Below are 27,177 nucleotides of genomic sequence, written 5' to 3' on the forward strand. Positions count from 1 at the left end.
GAACTTCTCCCCCTGTCTGTCATCTGCGATCAATGCACTCAATTTATCTTGATTTGGGCAATCACGGGCTCTTTTCTTAAATAAATCTCACAAATTTGTGAAATAAATCTCACAAACAGTAACGATAGAAGGAGACAAAGAACACTGTTTATCTGAAAAAAAAAAAAAAAAAACGTTCTTCTATTACTTCTCTGTATTTTCCTTTTTCTCTGCTCTGACTTTACAATAGAAAAACTATGTATTTATAAGATTTTCTAAATCTAATTATAGCTATGAGAGTGCCACCCATAAAAGGCCATTATTCCTATAAAGACTCTTGACCTTTTCTTTCACCACTAACTTGTCAATTTAAAATCTACTAACAAATTAACTAAAAATGACATTTAATGTTTATCCAAAAAACTCCCTTATAAACTTCAATGCTACATTCAACAACTCCACCTGCAGCGTTTTCGCTTTCTCGAGCTCAGCCGTGGCTTCTTCAATTTCCTATCCTTGTCCTCGAGTAACAAACTAAGCTTATCCTTCTCTGACGAAACTCCATTTGGAGCTTCTTGAAGACAGCCCATTTGAGGCAGCAACTCCTCATTTCTCCCGTTCTCAACCTCGCTTGACTCAGTCAAAGACTTCATAGCTTCTTTCAGTTTACTCAATTCCCTTCGCAAGTCCACAACGACATTTTTCACTTCCACTTTTGCCTCCTCCATTTCGGCTTTATCACGAGTGATTATCTCAATCGTGCGTCGTAAACTCACTGCCACTTGTTGGACTCGATTCAGATTCACATCAAGTGATTCTCTCTGTTGAGTTAACTTCTTCTCTACATCTTTCTCCTCCCTCACTAACTCTTCCACTAAACCATCAACCTCCATTAATAGGTCATTCTCTTTCTTCACAAGCTCAGAAATTTCCTTCCCATTCTCTTCCTTCTCCTGTTTGAGATAGAAAGAACTCTCACTCAGCTCAGCCACTTCCTTCTCTAAACATTCAATCTTCATTTCTAAAGCTTTCTTTTCTTTTTCATTCTCTACATTCTCCTTCGAAAGGCGCTCATTCAGCGATTTCAATGTCTGCAACTGAGACTTCTCCATAAATTTATCCACGACAAATTTTGGTTCTTGCTCTGAATCTCTGTTCTCCTCCTGATGATCCGGCAGTTTCTTTGGCTCGTTTGTCTATCGCGTGTTCAATCCAGAGTCCTTCTTCGATTTTCTCATCTTTGATATCGCGATTTCGCCAAATCTGCTGTGTATCCCCTCATTTCCTACAGCTTCCACCGCCTCACGACTATCACCATCGTCTTTTAGGCCATCGTGTTCTTTCACTTTCAGATCTTCATTTTGAGCCTTTAAGAGAAGACTTTTGTTTGTTGCGTCATCCAAGGCTAGGTTGATTGTTTCTTCCACCTTTTTATCAGCTCAACAATCTTTTGCAAAATGCCCCACTCTACCACAATTATAACATTTGTCGGAGTTACAATCATTTGCATAGTGACCATATTTGTGACATTTGTAGTACTAAATGTTGGAGTAATTGATCGGTTGCCTCTTCCTCGACTGCGTCCTCTTCCTCGCTAATTTGCTTGGCTTGACTGTCCCTTCTCCTTATAGTATCCTACATGACTGCTACCTTGACCACCGTGACCATTTCCACGACTTTCACGACCACGACCTCTACCTTAAAATTTTTTAGAGTAGAGTACCTTTTCATCTTTGATTGACGCCTTGGTTTGAAGTGCATGATCGAGTGTTTTCTCCTTCTTCTTACGTTGCTCGTGTGCCTCGAGAGATCCGGCGAGCTCATCGACCGTGAATGTTGCTATGTCCTTTGACTCTTCTATCGCATATACAACATTCTTGAAGTTGTTGGTTAATGACCTCAAAATCTTCTCCACAACTCGCGTCTCGGCTAACATTTCTACATTTCGGTTGAGTTGGTTTACCACGGCTTGTACACGCGTGATGTAGTCAGATACACTTTCTGACTTCTTCATCTTCATGCTCTCCAACTCGCCATGAAGAGTTTGGAGACGCACTGGCTTGACTAAGTCGATTCCTTTGAACACTTTTCCTAAAGTGTCCCGCACTTCTTTTGAAGTAGTTGCACAGGCAATCTTTTCAAAGCCCGACTCGTCAACGGCTCAGAACAACATGTATAGTGTCGCCTTATCCTTTGATCGCACCTCTTTTAACGCCTTGTTTTGTGCCGCTGTATAACCTGTGGTATCTTTTAGTTCTTTGAAACCTTCTTCGACCACTTCTTCGACCACCTCCCACGCATCTTGAGAACCGAGAAGAGCTTTCATTTGAATGCTCCAATTCTCGTAATTTGTCTTTAATATTCGTGGTATCGGCAATTGACCCGTCACATACGCCATTGGCTTTGATATCAATTTGTTAAAGAAAATTCACAAATTCGTTGCACAATCTCCCTTATGAGATGATATTTGCGCTCAATATGTTTTCCTCGCTTATGGCAACTTGGTTCTTTAGAATTTGCAACTGCTCCACTGTTATTACAATAAAGAGTGATAGGCAGAGGCATATTTGAAACGACTTCCAAATCAGTTATGCAGATTTAGAATGACTTCCAAATCAGTTAAGAACTTCCTAAGCCATACTGATTCTTTCGCTGCTTCACAAGCAGCAACATACTCAGCTTCCATGGTGGAATTAGCAATGCAACCTTGCTTTATGCTTCTCCATATTATTGCTCCTTCGTTTAGAGTGAAAACAAATCTCGATGTCGATTTCCTCGAATCGATATCGGTATAAAAATCTGAGTCAGTGTATCCGGTAAGGATCAGATCCTTAGCGCTGTACATTAGCATATAGTCCCTAGTTCTTCTAAGATACTTAAGGATATTTTTAACGGCAGTCCAATGAGCACGTCCCGGATTGGACTAATATCTGCTGACAATTCCCACAGCATAGCATATGTCTGGTCGAGTACAAAACATGGCATACAACAGACTACCGACTGCTAATGCATAGGGAATATGTCTCATATTTTCAATCTCTTAAGGTGTCATAGAACTTTGTTCCTTTGACAAATGAACTCCATGCCTGAAAGGTAATAACCCTTTCTTGGAGCCCCGCATCTTATATCGAACCAACATTTTGTTGATGTACGATGCCTAAGACAATGCTAGTGTTTTGTTCTTGCGATTCCGAACAATTTGGATTCCAAGAACAAACTGAGTCTCTCCCAAATCTTTTATTTGGTATTGTGTCGCTAGCCAATGTTTAATGTCAATCAGAAATCTTTTATTTGGTATTGTTTGCGGACGGCGAGATAACACTCAGGGTTTGAACAAGGGAAGTTGTCTCTGTTAGGTTATAGAGCCTACTGCTTATTTATAGCTTGGTCAACGGTTATATCTGATAAAGCTATATTTGATAAATAGCTATATATAGTAGACGGTTAAATCTGGTAAAGCTATATATAGTAAACTGAACTATATATATATCTCATCCGGTATAGCTTTGAAAGGTAACTTTCTATTCTCTGTATTCTCTCTTGTTGTACATACTTGAAGTCATCAATACAAATTCCTTTAGCCAGAGTCCTCCTTGCATTTTCTCTCTCCTGTTCTTTGTGTTCATCTAGATCGAGTGTGTGCGTTGTTGTGCGATCCTAACAGTCTCAGCTTGATCAGTAGGAAATTTAAAGTTGTTTGTTGGAAACAGATTCATTATATTAGATAATGTATTTTTGGTTGTTGGAATGAAAAGAAATCTAATATCTATCTCTTGTTTATTAGAATAATTGTATAAAGTATCTTTTGAAATCAATGAAGTGTTCATTTGCAAAAGAGATATTCATATTTGTTCTGCAAAACTAGAAAACAACTTATATAAGTTAAAACCGAGCGAAACAAAAGCTATTTTAAATACCGAGATGTTTAAAACAGCTGAAACTCAAAATAAATGACAAAAGATTTCTCCTAATACCTATCTTTGGCACTTAAGTCTGGGCCACATTAATCTCAATAGGATTGAGAGATTGGTTAAAAGAGGACTTCTACATGAGTTAGAAGACAACTCTTTACCTTCATGTGAGTCTTGTCTTGAGGATAAAATGACTAAATGACCATTTTCCGAAAAAGGTTATAGAGCCAAAGAAACCTTAGAACTCATGCATACAGATCTCTGTGGTCCAATGAATGTCAAAGCAGGAGGAGGGTATGAATATTTCATCAGTTTTATTGATGATTATTCAAGTTATGACTACTTTACCTAATGCATCACAAGTCCGAAGCTCTTGAAAAATTTATGATAAGTGCCTACAATGCTGGAATTTGCAAAGCTAGAGGTCCTTCTAGAATCCTTGCAAAACGTTCACAAAGAAAGCTAACTTAACAGATTGTTTCCAACCAAGAGCTGGTTAGAAGATGAATGACTCTTAAATCGAACTTGGAATCTATGATGGTCACTCTTACATACCAAGACAATTCACTCCAGAATTAGCTTGATCAAAACTAATTCAATGAATCGGTTTAAACATCAAACCTAAAGCAAAGTTTGAAAAAGAATAACACCAAAAAGGGTATCAAGAAAACACAAAGGTTTTGTCTGTATTCAACAATTCATCCAAACATGAATATTTAGCCACCAACTACAAATAACTAATAAATGCTATTAAATACAAATTGAAGAAAATAAGGCATTCATACAAACTATTAATAAATGCTATTAAATATAAATTGAAGAATATAAGGCAATTCATACAAACTATTAATAAATGCTATTAAATATAAATTGAAGAAAATAAGGCATTCATAAATTGTCTTAATCGGTAGTTCAACTACCAATCGCAAGTCTTCTAATCACTTTCCAATATCAGCCACTCCATTATTTCCTTGATTTGATTCTTGAATCTTCTTTGTATTGCTTCTTGTAATTGCTCGTTCGGGTACATGGAAGTGATCAGTTGTTGGATTCATATCAATTTAGAGAGTATAAGATTGAGGTTGAGAATCTATTAGGTAAAACTATTAAAACACTTCGATCAGATCGAGGTGGATAGTATATGGACTTTAGATTTCAGGACTATATGATAGAACATGGAATAACGTCTCAACTCTCAGCCCCTGGTATAACTCAACAGAATGGTGTATGAGAAAGGAGAAATAGAACTCTGTTAGATATGGTTCGGTCTATGATGAGTTTCACTCAATTACCTGATCCGTTTTGGGGATATGCAGTGGAGACTGCTACATACATTTTGAACATGGTTCCTTCTAAGAGTGTTTCAAAAACACCTTATGAGTTATGGAAAGGGCGTAAAGGTAGTTTACGTCACTTCAGGATTTGGGGATGCCCAACACATGTGTTGTTGCAAAACTCCAAGAAATTAGAATATCGTTCAAAATTATGTCTATTCGTAGGATACCCTAAAGAGACGAAAGGTGGTTTGTTTTATGACCCTCAAGAGAATAGAGTGTTTGTATCAACAAACGCTACATTCTTAGAGGACGACCACGTAAGAAATCATCAACCTCGCAGCAAACTAGTATTATGTGAGATTTCTAAAAAAGCCACTAATAAAACAATAAGAGTTGTTGATCAGGCTGGTTCTTCAACAAGAGTTGTTGATGGAGCTGACACTTCTTGTCAATCACATCCTTCTCAAGAGTTGAGAATGCCTCGACGTAGTGGGAGGGTTATAACTCAACCCGATCGTTACTTGGGTTTGGCAGAAACACAAGTCATCATACCTGATGATGGTGTTGAGGATCCATTGACCTATAAACAGGCAATGAATGATGAAGATAAAGATCAGTGGATCAAAGCCATGAATCTTGAAATGGAGTCGATGTATTTCAATTTAGTTTGGGAACTTGTAGATCAACTAGATGGGGTAAAACCTATTGGTTACAAATGGATCTATAAGAGGAAACAAGACCAAACCGGTAAGGTACAGACCTTTAAAGCACGACTTGTAGCAATGGATGTTAAGATAGCCTTTCTGAACGGCAATCTTGAAGAGAGTATCTATATGGCTCAACCAAAGGGATTCATTGAACAGGATCACGAGCAAAGGGTTTGCAAGCTTAAAAGATCCTGGGTTGAAGCAAACATCTCGATCCTAGAATATAAAGTTTGATACTGCGATCAAATCTTATGGCTTTAAACAGAATGTTGACGAACCTTGTGTTTATAAAAGGATAGTCAACTCTACAGTAGCTTTCCTAGTGTTGTACGTTGACGATATCCTACTCATTGGGAATGATGTGGGACTTCTGACTGACATTAAGCATTGGCTAGCAACAACACTCCAAATGAATGATTTGGGAGAGGCTTAGTTTGTTCTTGAAATCCAAATTGTTCGGAATCGCAAGAACAAAACACTAGCATTGTCTCAAGCATCGTACATCGACAAAATGTTGATTCGATATAAGATGCAGGACTCTAAGAAAGGATTATTACCTTTCAGGCACGGAGTTCATTTGTCGAAGGAACAAAGTCCTAAGATACCTCAAGAAGTTGAGGATATGAGACACATTCTGATATGAACCAACAGACATCAATCATACTTTATGCTTCAATGAAGATGTGAAGAAAATATTGTTGAAATCATCAAAAGATATTTCAATTCATGCCACATTGAAGAAGAATGAAGTTTCATGTGATAAATTTTGGGTGGATTACAATTTATAGTTATTGTATTTCATTAATGTAGTTTAAGAGTTTTTATTTACTTTAGGTTACAATTACGTAATGGATAATTATGGCCATTAAGTAGGAATGTTACAACTCTTGGAATGTCTTTAATAGTTTTATTTTGAGGCTATATAAAGCCGTGTATGTTGTATTTGTAAGCAGACTTGGAAAATGTAGTAAAAGAAGCATTTGTGCTTTTCTTTTAGCCAATGGCTAAGTTTTTTTGCAATTCTATGTAGTTTAGGTTGCATGTAGAATCATTCAAGCTCGACATGATCAATCTTGCTTGTGGAGTGATTCGAATCTCAAGCAAGTATTCTTGCCTTGAGATATTTGATCAACAAGAATCATTCAAGCTAGACATGATCGATCTTGCTTGTGGAGTGATTCGAATCTCAAACAATATTCTTGTCTTGAGATATTCGATCAACAAGGTAATCCGAATCTTATTCCCCTTGTAGTTGATTCCTTATCTTATCATTTGGTATCAGAGCTTCAGGCTCAAGATCGGATATATGTTTCCTTTGCGTTTCTTTTCAATTTGTTTTTATCTATTTCGTTTTTAATCGACCCAAAATAAAAAAATCCAATCTGGGCTCTATTAAAAAATTTGAGAGGTGAGAATGAGAGCTTCATTTGTGTAAATGAATGCAAACAAAGTGGCCTAAAATTCCTTGAGTGTATACACATGAGAGAGTGTTGTGAGGTCCTTTGTATTTCCATAATTTATTTTTTTGTAGCAAAGTTTCACAAATAGATTCGAGGACGAATCCTCTTGAAGAAGTGGAGAATGATATGAACCAAGAGACATCAATCATACAATATGATTCAATGAAGATGTGAAGAAAATATTGTTGAAATCATCAAAAGATATTTCAATTCATGCCACATTGAAGAAGAATGAATTTTCTGTTGGCTTTTTGGCCCTTAATCTCACTTTAATTAATTTCAATCAATTAATTGATTGATGTTTTGATGATAACAAACCTACTTTTTAATTATTAACTATTTTCAGTATTTTGTACTGTCCACAGTATAAGGTCGGGAATAACAATTTCAACGACTTTTCAATTACTTAAATCAGAGCTAAAACGAAGAAATTACAGTCGAGACAACATACCCGACGTGATGATGTGGCAGCAAAATCAAAATGATGGACAAATCAAAATATATCAAAGTATGACATTTATGATTTTGGGAGAGTAACAAATGGTGGAGTTTTTCTTATTATTATATTTTAAATAACAAATTTGAATCTAACCGTTACTCACATCGATTTTTATTATTACTATATTATATTATTATATTATTATATTTTAAAATTTTGGTAGTTACTCACATAGTTTTTATTATTATTATATTATTATATTTATAATAAATTTTGAATTTCATTTGACCGTTACTCACATAACTTTTTATTATTATTATATTATATTACTATTATATTAAGATTTTGAAATAAATGAATTTAGAAAATTTTCTTATTTATTTACTTTTAATCTCCACCTTCCATTATTCCTAACACAATCCAATGGTCAATATTCAATCCTACATTTTGCCACTTTTCTCCTCTATATAAACTCATCTTTCCCACATTTTAAAATACACAACTTACATACATTCTCCAATCCTCATTTGTTCAAAGTCTCCATTGTTTGTTGCTCTCTCCAAGCTTACAAGTTTATTTCTTTTCATCTTATTCTTGAGAGGGATTATTATTGCATTGTGAGGAAATAGTTGTGAGTATCCCAAATTGTAAATCTACTCTTTGAGAGAGTTGTGGTGTGTTATTATCAAACTCAAATACTTGTATCGGTTTGATCCTACACCGTGGAAAGGATTGAGTTTGCTCTTGAACTCGTAAAAAGAGCGGTGTAGCGGTTTGGCTCAGATTCGTGGAAAGAGTCGAGAAAGTTCTTTATTCAAATTCTCAAGAGGCGCTTGGGGAGTGGAGTAGGTCGAGTTTGACAGAACCACTATAAAACTACAGTGTCATTTTCTCTAACTCTTTTCTATTTAATTTCAAAATTATTATTGTGATTTATTGCATGTTCTACTTGATTATTGTTTTGACTTGAATTACTTTGTTATAGTAATTATCATCTTCTACTTATTTGTAAAAAGTTTCATCATTAGAAAAATTAATCACGTTTAAACACTTTTATCGTTAAAACCCTATTCACCCCCCCTCTAGGGTTGCCATACCGATCCAACAATTGGTATCAGAGCAGGTTGCTCCTATAGATTTTTTATCTAAACTTTATTGTTCGAGCTTATGGCAAACCTACGTGTTAAAAATGGTTTTAGTGAAGGACAATCAACTTCTAGGCCACCTTATTTTGATGGAACAAATTATACACGTTGGAAAGCTAGAATGAAAATTTATTTGCAATCCGTTGATTATCAATTGTGGTTAAATGTTAGTAATGGTCCTTACATTCCAATAAAAATTGTTAATAATATTGAGGTGCCTAAAATAGAAGAGGAATTTGATGAGCATGATAAAAAAAAATGTTGCTAGTGCTATAAATGTTCTCTATTGTGCCCTAAGTAATGATGAGTTTAATAGAATATCTATGTGTTGTTCGGCATATGAAATATGAAAAACTCTTGAAGTAACTCATGAGGGAACAAACCAAGTTAAAGAAAGAAAAAGTAGCATGTTAGTTCATAATTATGAACTATTTAAAATGGATGATAGTAATGAAAGTGCAAGTGGAAGTGATGAAGAAGTAGCAAATATTTGCTTCATGGCTCATAGTGACAAAGAGGATGAACAAGAAGATGAAGAAGAAGATAAGGTAACTCTTGAATCTCTTTCTTATCATGAATTATTTAAACTTGTTGATGAGATGCAAATTGATTTAGAGAAACTTAGTTCAAAGTATATTGTGCTTAAAAAGAAATATAAGACTTCAATCATTGAAAATAAGTCTTTATTAAATGAAATTTCTTGCTTAAAAGAGAAGGATCCTAATATTGTTAAAATTGATGTACCTTGTGAAAAGCATGTATTTGATTGGGATGAGAAAAATGCATTTATTGATAAAGTCAAGTCTCTTGAGCATGATTGCTGTGAAAAAGATAAATTAATTAAATTGCTCAAAGAAAATGAATCAAATAATTTGCAAGAACTTGGTAGGCTAAGGAGTCTATTAAAATGTTAACAATAGGTGCTCAAAAATTAGATAAAATACTTGAAAGAGGTAAGTCATATGGTGATAAAAGAGAATTAGGCTATATTGATGAATGTTCTACACCTTCAAGTTCTAAAACAATATTTGTTAAAGCATTCCCTATCTTGTCTAAATCTAACACATGTAAATTTGTATAAGTATGATAAATCTAGATTTGTGCCTATATGTCATTATTGTGGTGTTGAAGGTCATATTAGACCTAAGTGCTTTAAATTGTAAAATTCTCAAAATATTCATGTAGGAAAAAAAGTTTCTCAAAATACAAAGTTTAACAATGCTTTAGAAAATAATTTTTCGAATAAAAATAGAATACACAAATTTAGTCCAAGAAATAAATTCTTGCATAATGTTGTTTGTTTCTCGTGTGCTAAGTTTGGACATAAAGATTATTCTTGTTACTTATCCAAATACAATGTCTTTAATATGAATGCAAATATGAAATGGATTCCTAAATTTGTGAAGACTAACTTTCTAGGACCCAAACATGTATGGGTACCAAAAGGTCAATTTTGAATATCTTTGTTTTTAGGTTTGTTTGAAAGCCTCCAAGAAAAATATGTGGTACTTGGATAGTGGTTGCTCAAGACACATGTTTGAAAGCCTCCAAGAAAAATATGTGGTACTTGGATAGTGGTTGCTCAAGACACATGACGGGTAATCCATCCAAGTTTGTGAATCTTTCCAAGAAGGATGGTGACTTAGTAACCTTTGGTGATAACAAGAAGGGTAAAATAATTGGTAAGGGTACTATAGGTAATGACTCTTGTACTCTCATTGAAAATGTATTGTTAGTTGATGGTTTAAAGCATGACTTACTTAGCATCAGTCAATTATGTGATAAAGGTTTTAGAGTTGTATTTGATAAGAATAATTGCATAATTGAAAATGCTAGTGATAGAAAAGTTTTGTTTATAGGAAATAGAGACGATAATGTGTATACTATTGATTTGAATGATTATCCTACAAATAATAAATGTCTTTCGGTTTTGCTTGATAACTCTTGACTATGGCATAGAAGACTAGGACATGCTAGTATGTACTTGATTTCAAATATTTCAAAAAATTCATTAGTTAGAGGTCTTCCTCAACTTAAATTTGAAAAAGATAAAATTTGTGACGCTTGTGAAATGGGTAAGCAAACTAAGTCTTCTTTCAAATCTAAAAATATGATTTTTACTACTAGACCTCTTCAACTACACCATCATTCTTATGTTTTATCATCAAAACCCAAGTAAATCTTGAAAAATCATCCACTATCACAAAAGCATAATAAAAAAGGGTTTTTAATTACTAAAATTAGGAGTGACCATGGAGGAGAATTTGATAGTGTTGCCTTAAGAAAAATTTTGTGAAGATAATGGTTTTTCTCATGACTTCTCCTCTCCAAGGACTCCTCAACAAAACGGTGTGGTTGAAAGGAAAAATCGTACTTTACAAGAATTTGCTAGATCAATGTTAAATGAGTATGATTTACCTAAATATTTTTGGGCAGAAGCCGTTAATAACGCTTGTTATATTTTAAATAGAGTTTTAATTAGACCTTCATTAAATAAAACTCCTTATGAACTTTGGCATAACAAAATTTCGAATGTTGGGTATTTTCAAGTTTTTGGTTGTAAATATTTTATTTTGAACAACAAAGAAAAGCGTGGAAAGTTTGATTCAAAAAGGGATATTGGTATTTTTCTTGGCTATTCATCTCCTAGTAAAGCTTATAGAATTTTCAATAAGAGAACTCTAGTTATTGAAGAATCTATGCATGTGGTATTTGATGAATCTTGCAATAATATTTCTAATGAGTCTATTTGTAGTGATGATTTAGAAAGAAATTTTGGAGATTTGCTCGTTAGTGACAATGGCAAAGAAATTGTTACGAGTAAAGAAGAGGTGAGCTTAAAGGAAGAAGGTTCTGCATCAATGCCAAAAGAATGGAGGTATGCTTGTCTCATCCCAAGGACTTGTTTCTTGGTGATCTCGAACAAGGTGTGAAAACTCGCTCTTCTATCAATTTATTTAATAATCTTGTTTTTGTTTCTCAAATTGAACCAAAAAGTCTTAAGGATGCCGAAAATGATGAGTTTTGGATTTGAGCCATGCAATAAGAGCTAAATCAATTTGAAAGGAACAAAGTTTGGGAATTAGTCCCTAGGCCATCTAATACTTCTATTATTGGAACCAAATGGGTTTTTAGAAATAAAATGGATGAAAATGGAAATATCATTAGAAATAAAGCTAGGCTTCTAGCTCAAGGTTATTGTCAAGAGGAAAGCATAGATTATGAAGAAACTTTTGCACCCGTTGCTAGATTAGAAGCTATTAGAATGTTACTTGCTTTTGCTTCTTACAAAAATTTTGTATTATATCAAATCGATGTGAAAAGTGCCTTTTTGAATGGTTATATTATTGAGGAAGTTTATGTAGAACAACCTCCCGGATTTGAAAATGTAAAATTTTCTCATCATGTCTATAAGTTGAAAAAGGCCTCTTTATGGCTTAAAACAAGCTCCAAGAGCTTGGTATGATAGACTTAGTAATTTTCTTATCGGAAATGATTTTAAAATGGGCAAACTCGACACTACACTCTTTATTAAGATTAAAGAAAACGATATGCTATTAGTGCAAATATATGTGGATGATATCATATTTGGTTCTACTAATCCTTCTTTATGTGAAGAATTTGCTAAATGTATGCATAGTGGGTTTGAGATGAGTATGATGGGAGAACTTAGTTTCTTTCTTGGACTTCAAATCAAACAACTCAAGGATGGTATCTTCATCAATCAAGAGAAATACACTAAAGATTTGCTCAAAAGATTCAAGTTCAATGGAGGTAAGATTGCAAGAACTCCCATGAGCACATCCACTAAGCTTGACAAGGATGAAAAAGGTAAAAGTGTGGATATTAAAACTTATCGAGGTATGATTGGATCTTTACTTTTGACCGCTAGTAGACCCGATATTATGTTTAGTGTGTGTTTTTGTGCTAGATTTCAATCTTGTCCTAAGGAATCTCATTTACATGCGGTTAAGAGAATATTTAAATATTTGCTTGGAACTATTGATTTAGGACTGTGGTATCCTAGAAATGTTGAATTTAAATTGGTAGGATATTCTGATGCGGATTTTGCCGGAAGCTTACTTGATCGTAAAAGTACTAGTGGAACTTGTCAATTTCTTGGTAGTTCCTTAGTTTCTTGGTTTAGTAAAAAGCAAAATTCGGTTGCCTTATCTACTACCGAAGCGGAATATATTGTGGTTGCTAGTTGTTGTGCTCAAATTCTTTGGATGAAACAAACTCTTTGTGATTTTGGATTAAAGTTTCATAGTGTGCCTATATTTTGTGATAATACAAGTGCTATTAATTTAACTAAAAATCCTATTCATCATTCTAGAACTAAACATATTGACATTAGACATCATTTTATTAGAGAGCAAAATGGACATATTATTCTTGATTTTGTAAACTCTAATAATCAACTAACCCATATTTTCACCAAGCCATTGAATGAAGAAAATTTTTGCAAAAATAGGCTTGAGCTTGATATTATTCGTTGTGATATATTTTGAATTTTATAATTTTTTAATGCATGTTTTTAGGGGGAGCCATTATGTCATTCTTAAATGTATTCTCTTTCAATTGTTCTTTTTGATGATTACAAGAGGGAGAAAATTAAGAAAAATATGCTCTAAGTTTGTTGTTTTATTATTTCCTTTGTTTGATGTTTCATAATTTCTTGAGGCATTAATATAGGGGAGAATATACTTGAGTAAAATTTATGATAATATATTAGCATGTATTGGAATTATTACATAAATGGTGTATTACCTTGGTTTTTATGAATTTTTCTTGAAATGGTTTGTCATCATCAAAAAGGTGGAGATTGTTGGCTTTTTGGCCCTTAATATCACTTTAATTAATTTCAATCAATTAATTGATTGATGTTTTGATGATAACAAACCTACTTTTTAATTATTAACTATTTTCAGTATTTTGTACTGTCCACAGTATAAGGTCGGGAATAACAATTTCAACGACTTTTCAATTACTCAAATCAGAGCTAAAACGAAGAAATTACAGTCGAGACAACATACCCGACGTGATGATGTGGCAGCAAAATCAAAATGATGGACAAATCAAAATATATCAAAGTATGACATTTATGATTTTGGGAGAGCAACAAATGGTGGAGTTTTTCTTATTATTATATTTTAAATAACAAATTTGAATCTAACCGTTACTCACATCGATTTTTATTATTACTATATTATATTATTATATTATTATATTTTAAAATTTTGGGAGTTACTCACATAGTTTTTATTATTATTATATTATTATATTTATAATAAATTTTGAATTTCATTTGACCGTTACTCACATAACTTTTTATTATTATTATATTATATTACTATTATATTAAAATTTTGAAATAAATGAATTTAGAAAATTTTCTTATTTATTTACTTTTAATCTCCACCTTCCATTATTCCTAACACAATCCAATGGTCAATATTCAATCCTACATTTTGCAACTTTTCTCCTCTATATAAACTCATCTTTCCCACATTTTAAAATACACAACTTACATACATTCTCCAATCCTCATTTGTTCAAAGTCTCCATTGTTTGTTGCTCTCTCCAAGCTTACAAGTTTATTTCTTTTCATCTTATTCTTGAGAGGGATTATTATTGTATTGTGAGGAAATAGTTGTGAGTATCCCAAATTGTAAATCTACTCTTTGAGAGAGTTGTGGTGTGTTATTATCAAACTCAAATACTTGTATCGGTTTGATCCTGCGCCGTGGAAAGGATTGAGTTTGCTCTTGAACTCGTAAAAAGAGCGGTGTAGCGGTTTGGCTCAGATCCGTGGAAAGAGTCGAGAAAGTTCTTTATTCAAATTCCCAAGAGACGTTTGGGGAGTGGAGTAGGTCGAGTTTGACCGAACCACTATAAAACTACGGTGTCATTTTCTCTAACTCTTTTCTATTTAATTTCAAAATTATTATTGTGATTTATTGCATGTTCTACTTGATTATTGTTTTGACTTGAATTACTTTGTTATAGTAATTATCATCTTCTACTTATTTGTAAAAAGTTTCATCATTAGAAAAATTAATCACGTTTAAACACTCTTATCGTTAAAACCCTATTCACCCCCCCTCTAGGGTTGCCATACCGATCCAACAGTTTCATGTGATAAATTTTGGGTGGATTACAATTTAGAGTTATTGTATTTCATTAATGTAGTTTAAGAGTTTTTATTTACTTTAGGTTACAATTACATAATGGCTAATTATGTCATTAAGTATGAATGTTACAACTCTTGTAATGCCTTTAATAGTTTCATTTTGAGGCTATATAAAGCCATGTATGTTGTATTTGTAAGCAGACTTGGAAAATGTAGTAAAAGAAGCATTTGTGCTTTTCTTTAGCCAATGACTAAGTTTCTTTGCAATTCTATGTAGTTTAGGTTGCATGTAGAATCATTCAAGCTCGACATGATCAATCTTGCTTGTGGAGTGATTCGAATCTCAATCAAGTGTTCTTCTTGTCTTGAGATAAGGTAATCCGAATCTTACTCTCATTGTAGTTGATTTCCTTATCTTATCACATTCCCTATGCATCAGCAGTCGGTAGTCTGAAGTGTGCCATGCTATATACCCGACTCGACATATGTTATGCTGTGGAAATTGTCAGCAGATATCAGTCCAATCCGGGACCTGCTCATTGGACTGCCGTCAAGAATATCCTTAAGTATCTTAGGAGAATGAGGGACTATATGCTAATGTACGGGTGCTAAGGATCTAATTCTTACAGGGTACACTGACTAAGATTTTCAGACCGATATAGATTCGAGGAAATCGACATCAGGATCTGTCTTCACTCTGAATGGAGGTGCAATAATATGAAGAAGTATAAAGCACGGTTGCATTGCTGATTCCACCATGGATGCTGAGTATGTTGCTGCTTGTGAAGCAGCGAAAGAATCTGTATGGCTTAGGAAGTTCTTAACTGATTTAGAAGTTGATATGATAAGGAATCACTACAAGGGGAATAAGATTCGGATTACCTTGTTAATCGAATATCTCAAGGCAAGAACACTTGTCTGAGACTCGAATCACTCCACAAGCAAGATCGATCATGTCTAGCTTGAATGATTCTCGTTGATCAAATATCTCAACGCAAGAACACTTGTTTGAGATTCGAATCACTTCACAAGCAAGATTGATCATGTCGAGCTTGAATGATTCTATATGCAACCTAAACTACATAGAATTGCAAAGAAACTGAGCAATTGGCTAAAGAAGAGCACAAATGCTTCTTTTACTATATTTTCCAAGTCTACTTAGAAATCCAACATACATGGCTTTATATAGCCTCAAAAATGAAACTATTAAAGGAATTCCAAGAGTTGTAACATTCATACTTAATGACCATAATTAGCCCTTAGGTAATTGTAACCTAAAATAAATAAAAAGTCTTAAAATACAATAACTCTAAATTACTCTAAATTGTAATCCACCCAAAATTTATAACAATCTGATAAGGAAATCAATACAAGGGGAATAAGATTTGGATTACCTTGTTGATCGAATATCTCAAGACAAGAACATTGTTTAAGATTCGAATCACTCCACAAGCAAGATTGATCACGTCAAGCTTGAATGATTCTACATGCAACCTAAACTACATAGAATTGCAAAGAAACTTAGGCATTGGCTAAAGAAGAGCACTAATGCTTCTTTTACTATATTTTTTAAGTCTACTTACAAATACAACATACATGGCTTTATATAACCTCAAAATGAAACTATTAAAGGTATTCCAAGAGTTGTAACATTCATACTTAATGACCATAATTAACCATTATGTAATTGTAACATAAAGTAAATAAAAACTCTTAAACTACATTAATGAAATACAATAACTCTAAATTGTAATCCACCCAAAATTTATCATATGAAACTTCATTCTTCTTCAATGTGACATAAATTGAAATATCTTTTGATAATTTCAACAATATTTTTTTCACATCTTCATTGAAGCATATTGCATGATTGATGCTCTTGGTTCATATCATTCTCCACTTCTTCAATAGGATTCGTCCTCGAATCTATTTGTGAAACTTTGCTGCAAAAAATAAGTTATGGAAATACGAAGGACCTCACAACACTCTCTCACGAGTATACACTCAAGGAATTTTAGGCCACTCTTTTTACACTCGTTTACACAAATGAAGCTCTCATTCTCACCTCTCAAAATTTTAAGTAGAGCAAAGATTAAATTTTTGAACTCTGGGTCGATTAAAAACTAAAAAGTTAAAAATAAATAAAAATAAAATTGCGAAGAAACGCAAAGGAAACATATATCCGATCTTGAGCCTGAAGCTCTGATACCAAATGATAAGATAAGGAATCACTACAAGGGGAGTAAGATTCGGATTACCTTTAATATGATAAGGAAATCAACTACAAGGGGGGTAAGATTCGGATTACCTTGTTGATCGAATATGATATGAACCACGACCAAGTAATTTCCATACCTCAAGGTCCAATTACAAGGACGAGAGCCAAGAAGCTACAACAAACCTTATACAGTTATATTCAAGCTATGGTGAGCTCATCAAAGGAAATTCTAGAAGACATTGGAGACCTCCCTTATATGTTATGCAAAGTTGAGCTTCAAGACAGAGATGAATTAAATGCACTTTAAGTTGCATTTAATGAACTCCGCTGAATTTATCAAATAGTCCGAGGATGACTAATAAGCACATTTTATTATTTGCATTATTTAATTATAGTTTAACTATTTGTTGTCATATTTAAGCTAGTTTTAAATATAGGAGTTAAGGTTATATTGTAACCCACATAGGTTACTATATTCCACCATTAACTAGCCATTTTAATATGGAGGTTATGGGTATTTCTCATTTACTAGGCCATTTAATTTTGGAGTTATGTATCACATAGGTTAAGGTTTGTAAAGGCTATATAAAGCCTTCTTTTCTTTGATTAGACATCAGATTTTGGAATTAAGAATAAAATTTCTATTTTAGCTTTGTTGAGAGATAAACTTTCTTTGCAAATTCTTGTGTTTAGAACTTGCATGTAGAGTCATTCAAGTGGTATTGATCAAACCTCTTGTGGAGTGATTCGAATCACGAGTTTAGAAATGAGTTTTCTTTACTCTTGATCTTGATCATCAAGGTAATCCGTTCCATACTTTCTCTTGGGTTGATTTCCATATCATTTTGGTATCAGAGCTTTAGGCTCAAGATCCGATATATGTTTCATTGCGCTTATCTCTTTTAATTCTCTTATTATTTTTTTTTTCTCAGTTTGTGTAGAATGTTCATATTCTATCACAAAAATATATAACAAAAAAAAAAAATATATACATTTTTTTATGTTCTTTAAAGTGTTAGATCTTGATCTTATCAACACTTTATTCTTCTTTAAGAACTTCTAAATCAATTTTCTTGTTGGTAAATTGATTAGATTTTGCCAATAAGAAGGGAAAAAAAAAAAAAAAAACCATTGAAAGAAAGAAAGCATATTGATGTTAAATGTCTTTCTTTTTTCCTCTTGATTATTATATGTAACTCTCATATGTTACTACATCTAAATTAGTCCTTAATCATTTTCTTTCTTTAATTCGTTTCTTTGTCGTTATTTGGATTGCTCCTTCAATACCCTTATTTATTTGTTGAGTGTGCTGTCTATTCACTTTGAATTGCACTTAGCTCTATAACATAGCTTGTCTCACATTCCAATTTGTTTTTTTTTTAGTGTGATTTGTGTGTGCTCATTTGTGAGGGTGAGTTTGTAAGGGAGTGACACATTGATTCGAGTGTTGAGTGCTAAACACGAGTGAACTACATTTACGAGTGAATACATGTGAGGGAGTGCTTGTGAGGTCCTTTTTTTTTTCTTTTACCTTTCTTTTGTAGCATGGAAAATCCAGACGAGAATACTAACATTACTGATGCACGATTGAGAGAAGCACAACAACGAACCATGGAAAGACTAATTCGAGGAATAGAAGAGTTGACTGATCGAATAGGAAGATTGGAGATTCAAAATCAAGCACGACAGAGGATTCCACAACCTACGCCCTCAACCGATACATATGAGGGCGACAATTCTGATCACCACAAGGATAATCCACATGCTGTTGGTCATGGCTTGATGCGAGGGCGAGACCATGGAAGAAGGTATCATAATTTACAATAACGAGTTCCTTATGATGATAGAATTGATCGTAACGTGGGGAGCATCAAATTAAAACTTTCCAAGTTTTATGGCAAAACCGATCCAGAGGAGTACCTTCAATGGGAGAAAATGGTGGAGTCGGTGTTCAATTGTCATAATTTTAGTGATAAAAAGAAGGTACTGTTATGCATTGCTCAATTCAAACAATATGCTCAAATTTGGTGGGATAAATTGATGTCAAGTAGGAGAAGAAACCTTGAAGCACCAATTGATTCATGGTACAAGTTCATAGAGTCCATGGGGAAGCGTTTTGTTCCACAATATTTACAACGGGACATGGCGCAAAAGCTTCAAGCATGGAAACAAGGACGCAACTCTGTGGAAGATTATTACAAGGAGATGGATACATTGATGGATCGACTTGATCTCGATGAGGACATGGAGGCTCTCATGGCGCGGTTTCTTAATGGGTTAAACACAGAGATTGCAGACAAGACTGATTTACAGCCTTATTCTAATATTGAGGAGTTGTTGCACATTGCAATTAAGATCAAGAGGCAAATCCAAAGAAGGTCTCAACGGTATTCTTCTAAAACTTTTCCTAATTCTACTTCTACATGGAAAAAGAATAGTAAGAACATTGATTATAAGCATAGAAATCCAGAGATTAGTGAGAAGCCTCAAGCTAAATTTGAGAAAGGGGAGAGTTCTAGAACAGGGAAAGAAAAAGTAGAAAAGTCTAATGTTCGAAATAGGGATTTAAAGTGTTGGAGATGTCAAGGGGTAGGACACTATAGTAGAGATTGCCCAAATGCAAGAATTATGACCATCAAGGAGGGAGAAATTGTTACGGATGACGAGGCACATGACGACATAAATGAGGAAACTGATGAGAGTGAGGAGTTTAGCGAAGAGGACCCTACACATATATCTTTGGTTACTCGACAAGCTCTAAACACCCACATTAAGGAGGACGGCCTAGACCAAAGAGAGAACTTGTTTCAAACTCGTTGTCTTGTTCAATCTGTACCTTTTAGTGTTGTCATTGATAGCGGTAGTTGCACCAATGTTGTGAGTTCCATTCTGGTCAAAAGACTTAATTTAAAGACACAACCACATCCAAGACCCTACAAGCTTCAATGGTTGAATGATTGTGGGGAAGTACGGGTAACTCAACAAACTCTTGTTTCATTTACTATTGGAAAATATGTTGATGATGTTTTATGTGATGTTGTATCCATGCATGTTGGAGATTTACTACTGGGGAGGTCATGGCAATTTGATCGTCGGGTAATGTATGATGGGTATGCAAATCGATACTCTTTTACTCACAATGGTAGAAAAACTACTCTTGTTCCATTGTCTCCAAAAGATGTATTTATTGATCATTGCAAACTTGAAAAGAAAAGGCAAGAGGCTGATGCAAAAGCAGAGATTGAAAAAGAATCAAGTGAAAAAAATGAGCTTGAGTGAAAAGCAAGAGAGTAACACTCAGCCTAGAGAAAAAAAAGAGAGAAAAGCCAAATCAGTACGCTTGTATGTTAGATCAAGTGAGGTTAGGAATGTTTTGCTCTCTAACCAGACTATTCTTGTACTTATGTGCAAGGGGTCTTGTTACTTTACTAACATGCTCAACCCTTCTTTGCCTAGTGATTTTGTTGTGCTTTTGCAAGAGTTTGAAGATTTATTTTCTGAGGAGATGCCTAGTAGTTTGCCACCACTTAGAGGGTTTGAACACAAGATTGACTTCATTCCTGGCGCGCCCATTCCAAACCGACCAGCATATAGGACTTATCCAAAGGAGGCTGAAGAGATACAAAGGCAAGTAAGTGAACTCCTTGCTAAAGGGTATGTACGTGAAAGTTGGAGTCCTTGTTCTGTTTCAGTTATTCTTGTGTTGGATCGGTATGGCAACCCTAGAGGGGGGGTGAATAGGGTTTTAACGATAAAAGTGTTTAAACGTGATTAATTTTTCTAATGATGAAACTTTTTACAAATAAGTAGAAGATGATAATTACTATAACAAAGTAATTCAAGTCAAAACAATAATCAAGTAGAACATGCAATAAATCACAATAATAATTTTGAAATTAAATAGAAAAGAGTTAGAGAAAATGACACCGTAGTTTTATAGTGGTTCGGTCAAACTCGACCTACTCCACTCCCCAAGCGCCTCTTGAGAATTTGAGTAAAGAACTTTCTCGACTCTTTCCACGAATCTGAGCCAAACCGCTACACCGCTCTTTTTACGAGTTCAAGAGCAAACTCAATCCTTTCCACGGTGCAGGATCAAACCGATACAAGTATTTGAGTTTGATAATAACACACCACAACTCTCTCAAAGAGTAGATTTACAATTTGGGATACTCACAACTATTTCCTCACAATACAATAATAATCCCTCTCAAGAATAAGATGAAAAGAAATAAACTTGTAAGCTTGGAGAGAGCAACAAACAATGGAGACTTTGAACAAATGAGGATTGGAGAATGTATGTAAGTTGTGTATTTTAAAATGTGGGGAAGATGAGTTTATATAGAGGAGAAAAGTGGCATAATGTAAGATTGAATATTGACCATTGGATTGTGTTAGGAATAATGGAAGGTGGAGATTAAAAGTAAATAAATAAGAAAATTTTCTAAATTCTTTTATTTCAAAATTTTAATATAATACTAATATAATATAATAATAAAAAAAAATTATGTGAGTAACGGTCAAATGAAATTCAAAATTTATTATAAATATAATAATATAATAATAATAAAAACTATGTGAGTAACCACCAAAATTTTAAAATATAATAATATAATAATATAATATAGTAATAATAAAAATCGATGTGAGTAACGGTTAGATTCAAATTTATATTTTGTAAAAATAACTTTATTTAAAAATATAGTAATAAGAAAAACTCCACCATTTGTTACTCTCCCAAAATCATAAATGTCATACTTTGATATATTTTTATTTGTCCATCATTTTGATTTTGTTGCCACATCATCACGTCGGGTATGTTGTCTCGACTGTAATTTTTTTTGTTTTAGCTCTGATTTGAGTAATTGAAAAGTCGTTGTAATCGTTATTCCCGACCTTATACTGTGTACAGTTCAAAATACTGAAAATAGTTAATAATTAAAAGTAGGTTTGTTATCATCAAAACATCAATCAATTAATTGATTGAAATTAATTAAAGTGAGATTAAGGGCCAAAAAGCCAACATCTTGTACCTAAGAAAGATGGTTCTTGGCGTATGTGTGTTGATTGTAGGGCTATAAACAAGATAACTATAAAGTATAGGCATCCAATTCCAAGATTAGATGATATGCTTGATGAATTGCATGGATGTAGTCTTTTTACTAAGATTGATTTAAAATCGGGTTATCATCAAATTCGCATGCATATTGGGGATGAGTGGAAAACAGCTTTTAAAACTAAGTATGGTCTTTATGAATGGTTGGTTATGCCTTTTGGATTAACTAATGCACCTAGTACATTCATGAGACTAATGAACCATGTCTTACGAGAATACTTAGGTAAGTTTGTGGTTGTTTATTTTGATGACATCCTTGTTTACTCTAAATCTTTAGATGATCATATTACCCATGTACGCAATGTTTTGACTACTTTAAGTAATGAATGTTTGTATGTAAATTTAAAGAAATGTAGCTTTTGCATGGAAAAAGTTAACTTTCTTGGGTTTGTAGTTTCATCTAATGGTGTTGAGGTTGATGAGGAGAAAGTGAAGGCTATAAAAGAGTGGCCTACACCTAAAAATGTAAGTGAGGTAAGAAATTTTCATGGTCTTGCAAGTTTTTACCGTAGGTTCATTAAGAATTTTAGTACAATTGCTTCACCCTTGAATGAACTTGTTAAGAAAAATGTATCCTTTATATGGGAAAAAGATCAAGAACTTGCTTTTAATACTTTGAAAGAAAAATTGAGTTATGCTCCTTTGCTTGCATTACCTAATTTTGAGTCTACTTTTGAAATTGAATGTGATGCTAGTGGAGTAGGGATAGGTGCTGTATTAATGCAAAATCAAAGACCTTTAATGTTCTTTAGTGAGAAGTTGACTGGTGCATCTTTGAGGTATCCAACTTATGACAAAGAGCTTTATGCTTTGGTTCGTGCATTGCAAACCTGGCAACATTATCTTTGGCCTAAGGAGTTCATTATTCATACGGATCATGAAAGTTTAAAGCATTTGAGAGTACAAAATAAACTCAACAAATGACATGTTAAGTGGTTAGAATTTATTGAAACATTCCCTTATGTCATAAGATATAAACAAGGTAAGGAGAACATTGTTGCAGATGCTTTATCACAAAGGTATGTCCTCCTCAATACTTTGAATGCTAGGTTGTTGGGTTTTGAACACATAAAGGATTTGTATCAACATGACATGTTCTCTGCTCCTTTTGTTGAATCTTGTGAAAAAGGACTCATTGTGGATAATTACTTGTTGTTAGATGAATTTTTGTTCCGAAAAGGCAAACTTTGCATACCATCTTGTTCCATACGTGAGCTACTTGTGAGGGAAGCTCATGGAGGTGGTTTAATGGCACACCATGGAGTTTCTAAAACTTATGATATGCTCTCTGAACATTTTTTTTGGCCTAAAATGAGACATGATGTTCATAAAGTTTGTGCTCGTTGCATAACATGTAAACAAGCTAAGTCTAGGCTTCAACCACATGGTTTATACTCCCCTTTACCAGTTCCTAATGGTCCTTGGATTGATATATCAATGGATTTTGTTTTAGGTTTACCTAGGACTAGGAAAGGTTATGATAGCATCTTTGTTGTGGTTGATCGATTTAGTAAAATGACTCATTTTATTCCTTGTCACAAAACTGATGATGCAAAACATATTGCAGACCTGTTCTTTAGGGAAGTTGTACGATTGCATGGCATTCCTAAAAGCATCGTTAGTGATCGTGATGTCAAATTTTTAAGCCACTTTTGGCGTGTTTTATGGGGTAAGTGAGGAACTAAGCTCATATATTCAACTACTTGTCATCCTCAAACGGATGGACAAACTGAAGTTGTTAACAGAACCATGACTACTATGCTTAGGCCTATTATTGATAAGAATCTTAAGACTTGGGAGGATTGTTTGCCATTTATAGAATTTGCATATAATAGGGTTGTTCATAGCACTACTAAATGCACACCTTTTGAAATTGTTTATGGCTTTAATCCTTTAACCCCCATTGACTTGTTACCTATACCGTCAAAAGAATTTGTGAATTTTGATGCAAATGCCAAGGTTGAGTTTGTTCATAAACTGCACAAGCAAGTAAAAGAACATATTGAGAAACAAAATTTCAAGGTTGCCACCCGAATAAATAAAGGACGTAAGATTGTCATCTTCAAGCCAGGAGATTTGGTTTGGGTGCATTTCCGAAAAGAAAGATTTCCTACTCAAAGAAAATCTAAGCTTTTACCACGAGGAGATGGACCTTTTCAAGTTCTTGAGCGCATCAACGACAATGCTTATAAAATTGATTTACCAGGTAAGTATGGTGTTAGTGCAACTTTTAATGTTGTTGATTTGAGTCCTTTTGATGTAGGTGATGGCTTGGATTCGAGGACGAATCCTTCTCAAGAGGGGGAGAATGATATGAACCACGACCAAGGAATTTCCATACCTCAAGGTCCAATTACAAGGACGAGAGCCAAGAAGCTACAACAAACCTTATACAGTTATATTCAAGCTATGGTGAGCTCATCAAAGGAAATTCTAGAAGACGTTGGAGACCTCCCTTATATGTTATGCAAAGTTGAGCTTCAAGACAGAGATGAATTAAATGCACTTTAAGTTGCATTTAATGAACTCTGCTGAATTTATCAAATAGTCCAAGGATGACTAATAAGCACATTTTATTATTTGCATTATTTAATTATAGTTTAACTCTTTGTTGTCATATTTAAGCTAGTTTTAAATATAGAAGTTAAGTTTATATTGTAATCCACATAGGTTACTATATTCCACCATTAACTAGCCATTTTAATATGGAGGTCATGGGTATTTCTCATTTACCCCATTTAATTTTGGAGTTATGTATCACATAGGTTAAGGTTTGTAAAGGCTATATAAAGCCTTCTTTTCTTTGATTAGACATCAGATTTTAGAATTAAGAATAGAATTTCTATTTTAGCTTTGTTGAGAGCTAAACTTTCTTTGCAAATTCTTGTGTTTAGAACTTGCATGTAGAGTCATTCAAGTGGTATTGATCAAACCTCTTGTGGAGTGATTCGAATCACGAGTTTAGAAACGAGTTTTCTTTACTCTTGATCTTGATCATCAAGGTAATCTGTTCCATAATTTCCCTTTGGTTGATTTCCATATCAGAATATCTCAAGACAAGAACATTGTTTGAGATTCGAATCACTCCACAAGCAAGATCGATCATGTCTAGCTTGAATGATTCTTGTTGATCCAATATCAAAATGCAAGAACACTTGTTTGAGATTCGAATAACTCCAGAAGCAAGATTGATCATGTCGAGCTTGAATGATTCTACATGCAATCTAAACTACATAGAATTGCAAAGAAACTTAGCCACTGGCAAAAGAAGAGCACAAATGCTTCTTTTACTATATTTTCCAAGTCTCCTTACAAATACAACATAGATGGCTTTATATAGCCTCAAAATAAAACTATTAAAGGCATTCCAAGAGTTGTAACATTCATACTTAATGGCCATAATTAACCATTTTGTAATTGTAACCTAAAGTAAATAAAAACTCTTAAAATACATTAATGAAATACAATAACTCTAAATTGTAATCCACCCAGAATTTATCACATGAATCTTCATTCTTCTTCAATGTGGCATGAATTGAAATATCTTTTGATATTTTCAACAATATTTTCTTCACATTTTCATTGAAGTATATTGTATGATTGATGTCTCTTGGTTCATATCATTCTCCACTTCTTAAAGAGGATTCGTCCTCAAATCTATTTGTGAAACTTTGCTGCAAAAAATAAGTGATGGAAATACAAAGGACCTCACAACACTCTCACGTGTATACACTCGAGGATTTTTTTAGGCCACTCTGTTTGCAATCATTTCCACAAATGAAGCTCTCGTTCTCACCTCTCAATTTTTGTAGAGCCCAGATTGATTTTTTTTTTATTTTGGATCGATTAAAAACTAAAAAGATAAAAACAAATAAAAATTAAATTGAAAAGAAACGCAAAGGAAACATATATCCGATCTTGAGCCTAATGCTCAGATACCAAATGATAAGATAAGGAATCACTACAAGGGGAGTAAGATTCGGATTACCTTGTTGATCGAATATCTCAAGACAAGAACATTGTTTGAGATTCGAATCACTCCACAAGCAAGATCGATCATGTCTAGCTTGAATGATTCTTGTTGATCAAATATCTCAATGCAAGAACACTTGCTTGAATTCGAATCACTCCACAAGCAAGATTGATCATGTCGAGCTTGAATGATTCTACATGCAACCTAAACTACATAGAATTGCAAAGAAACTTAGCCTTTGGCTAAAGAAAAGCACAAATACTTCTTTTACTACATTTTCCAACTCTACTTTACAAATACTACATAGATGGCTTTATATAGCCTCAAAATGAAACTATTAAAGGCATTCCAAAAGTTGTAACATTCATACTTAATGACCATAATTAACTATTATGTAAATGTAACCTAAAGTAAATAAAATGTCTTAAAATACAATAACTCTAAATTACTCTAAACTGTAACCCACCCAAAATTTGTAACAATCAAACTTCATTCTTCTTCAATATGGCATGAATTGAAACATCTTTTGATAATTTCAACAATATTTCGTTCAGATCTTCATTGAAGTATTTTGTATCATTGATGTCTCTTGGTTCATATCATTCTCCACTTCTTCAAGAGGATTCGTCCTCGAATCTATTTGTGTAACTTTGCTGCAAAAAATAAGTTATGGAAATACGACGGACCTCACAACACTCTCTCACGAGTATATGCTCAAGGAATTTTAGGCTACTCTCTTTGCACTCATTTACACAAATGAAGCTCTCATTCTCACCTCTCAAATTTTTTAGTAGAGCCCAGATTCGATTTTTTATTTTG

At 33.7% G+C, this 27,177-nt stretch overlaps 1 pseudogene; it reads left to right on the forward strand.

Annotated features, from left to right (window-relative positions):
* The first annotated feature begins 15,752 nt into the window (after positions 1-15,752).
* Positions 15,753-24,896, forward strand: LOC147792675 (uncharacterized; annotated as a pseudogene).
* The last annotated feature ends 2,281 nt before the right edge of the window (positions 24,897-27,177 follow it).

Source organism: Cucurbita pepo, chromosome 5 (assembly GCF_057944985.1).
Source record: "Cucurbita pepo subsp. pepo isolate OVF chromosome 5, ASM5794498v1, whole genome shotgun sequence".
Lineage (NCBI taxonomy): Eukaryota > Viridiplantae > Streptophyta > Magnoliopsida > Cucurbitales > Cucurbitaceae > Cucurbita > Cucurbita pepo.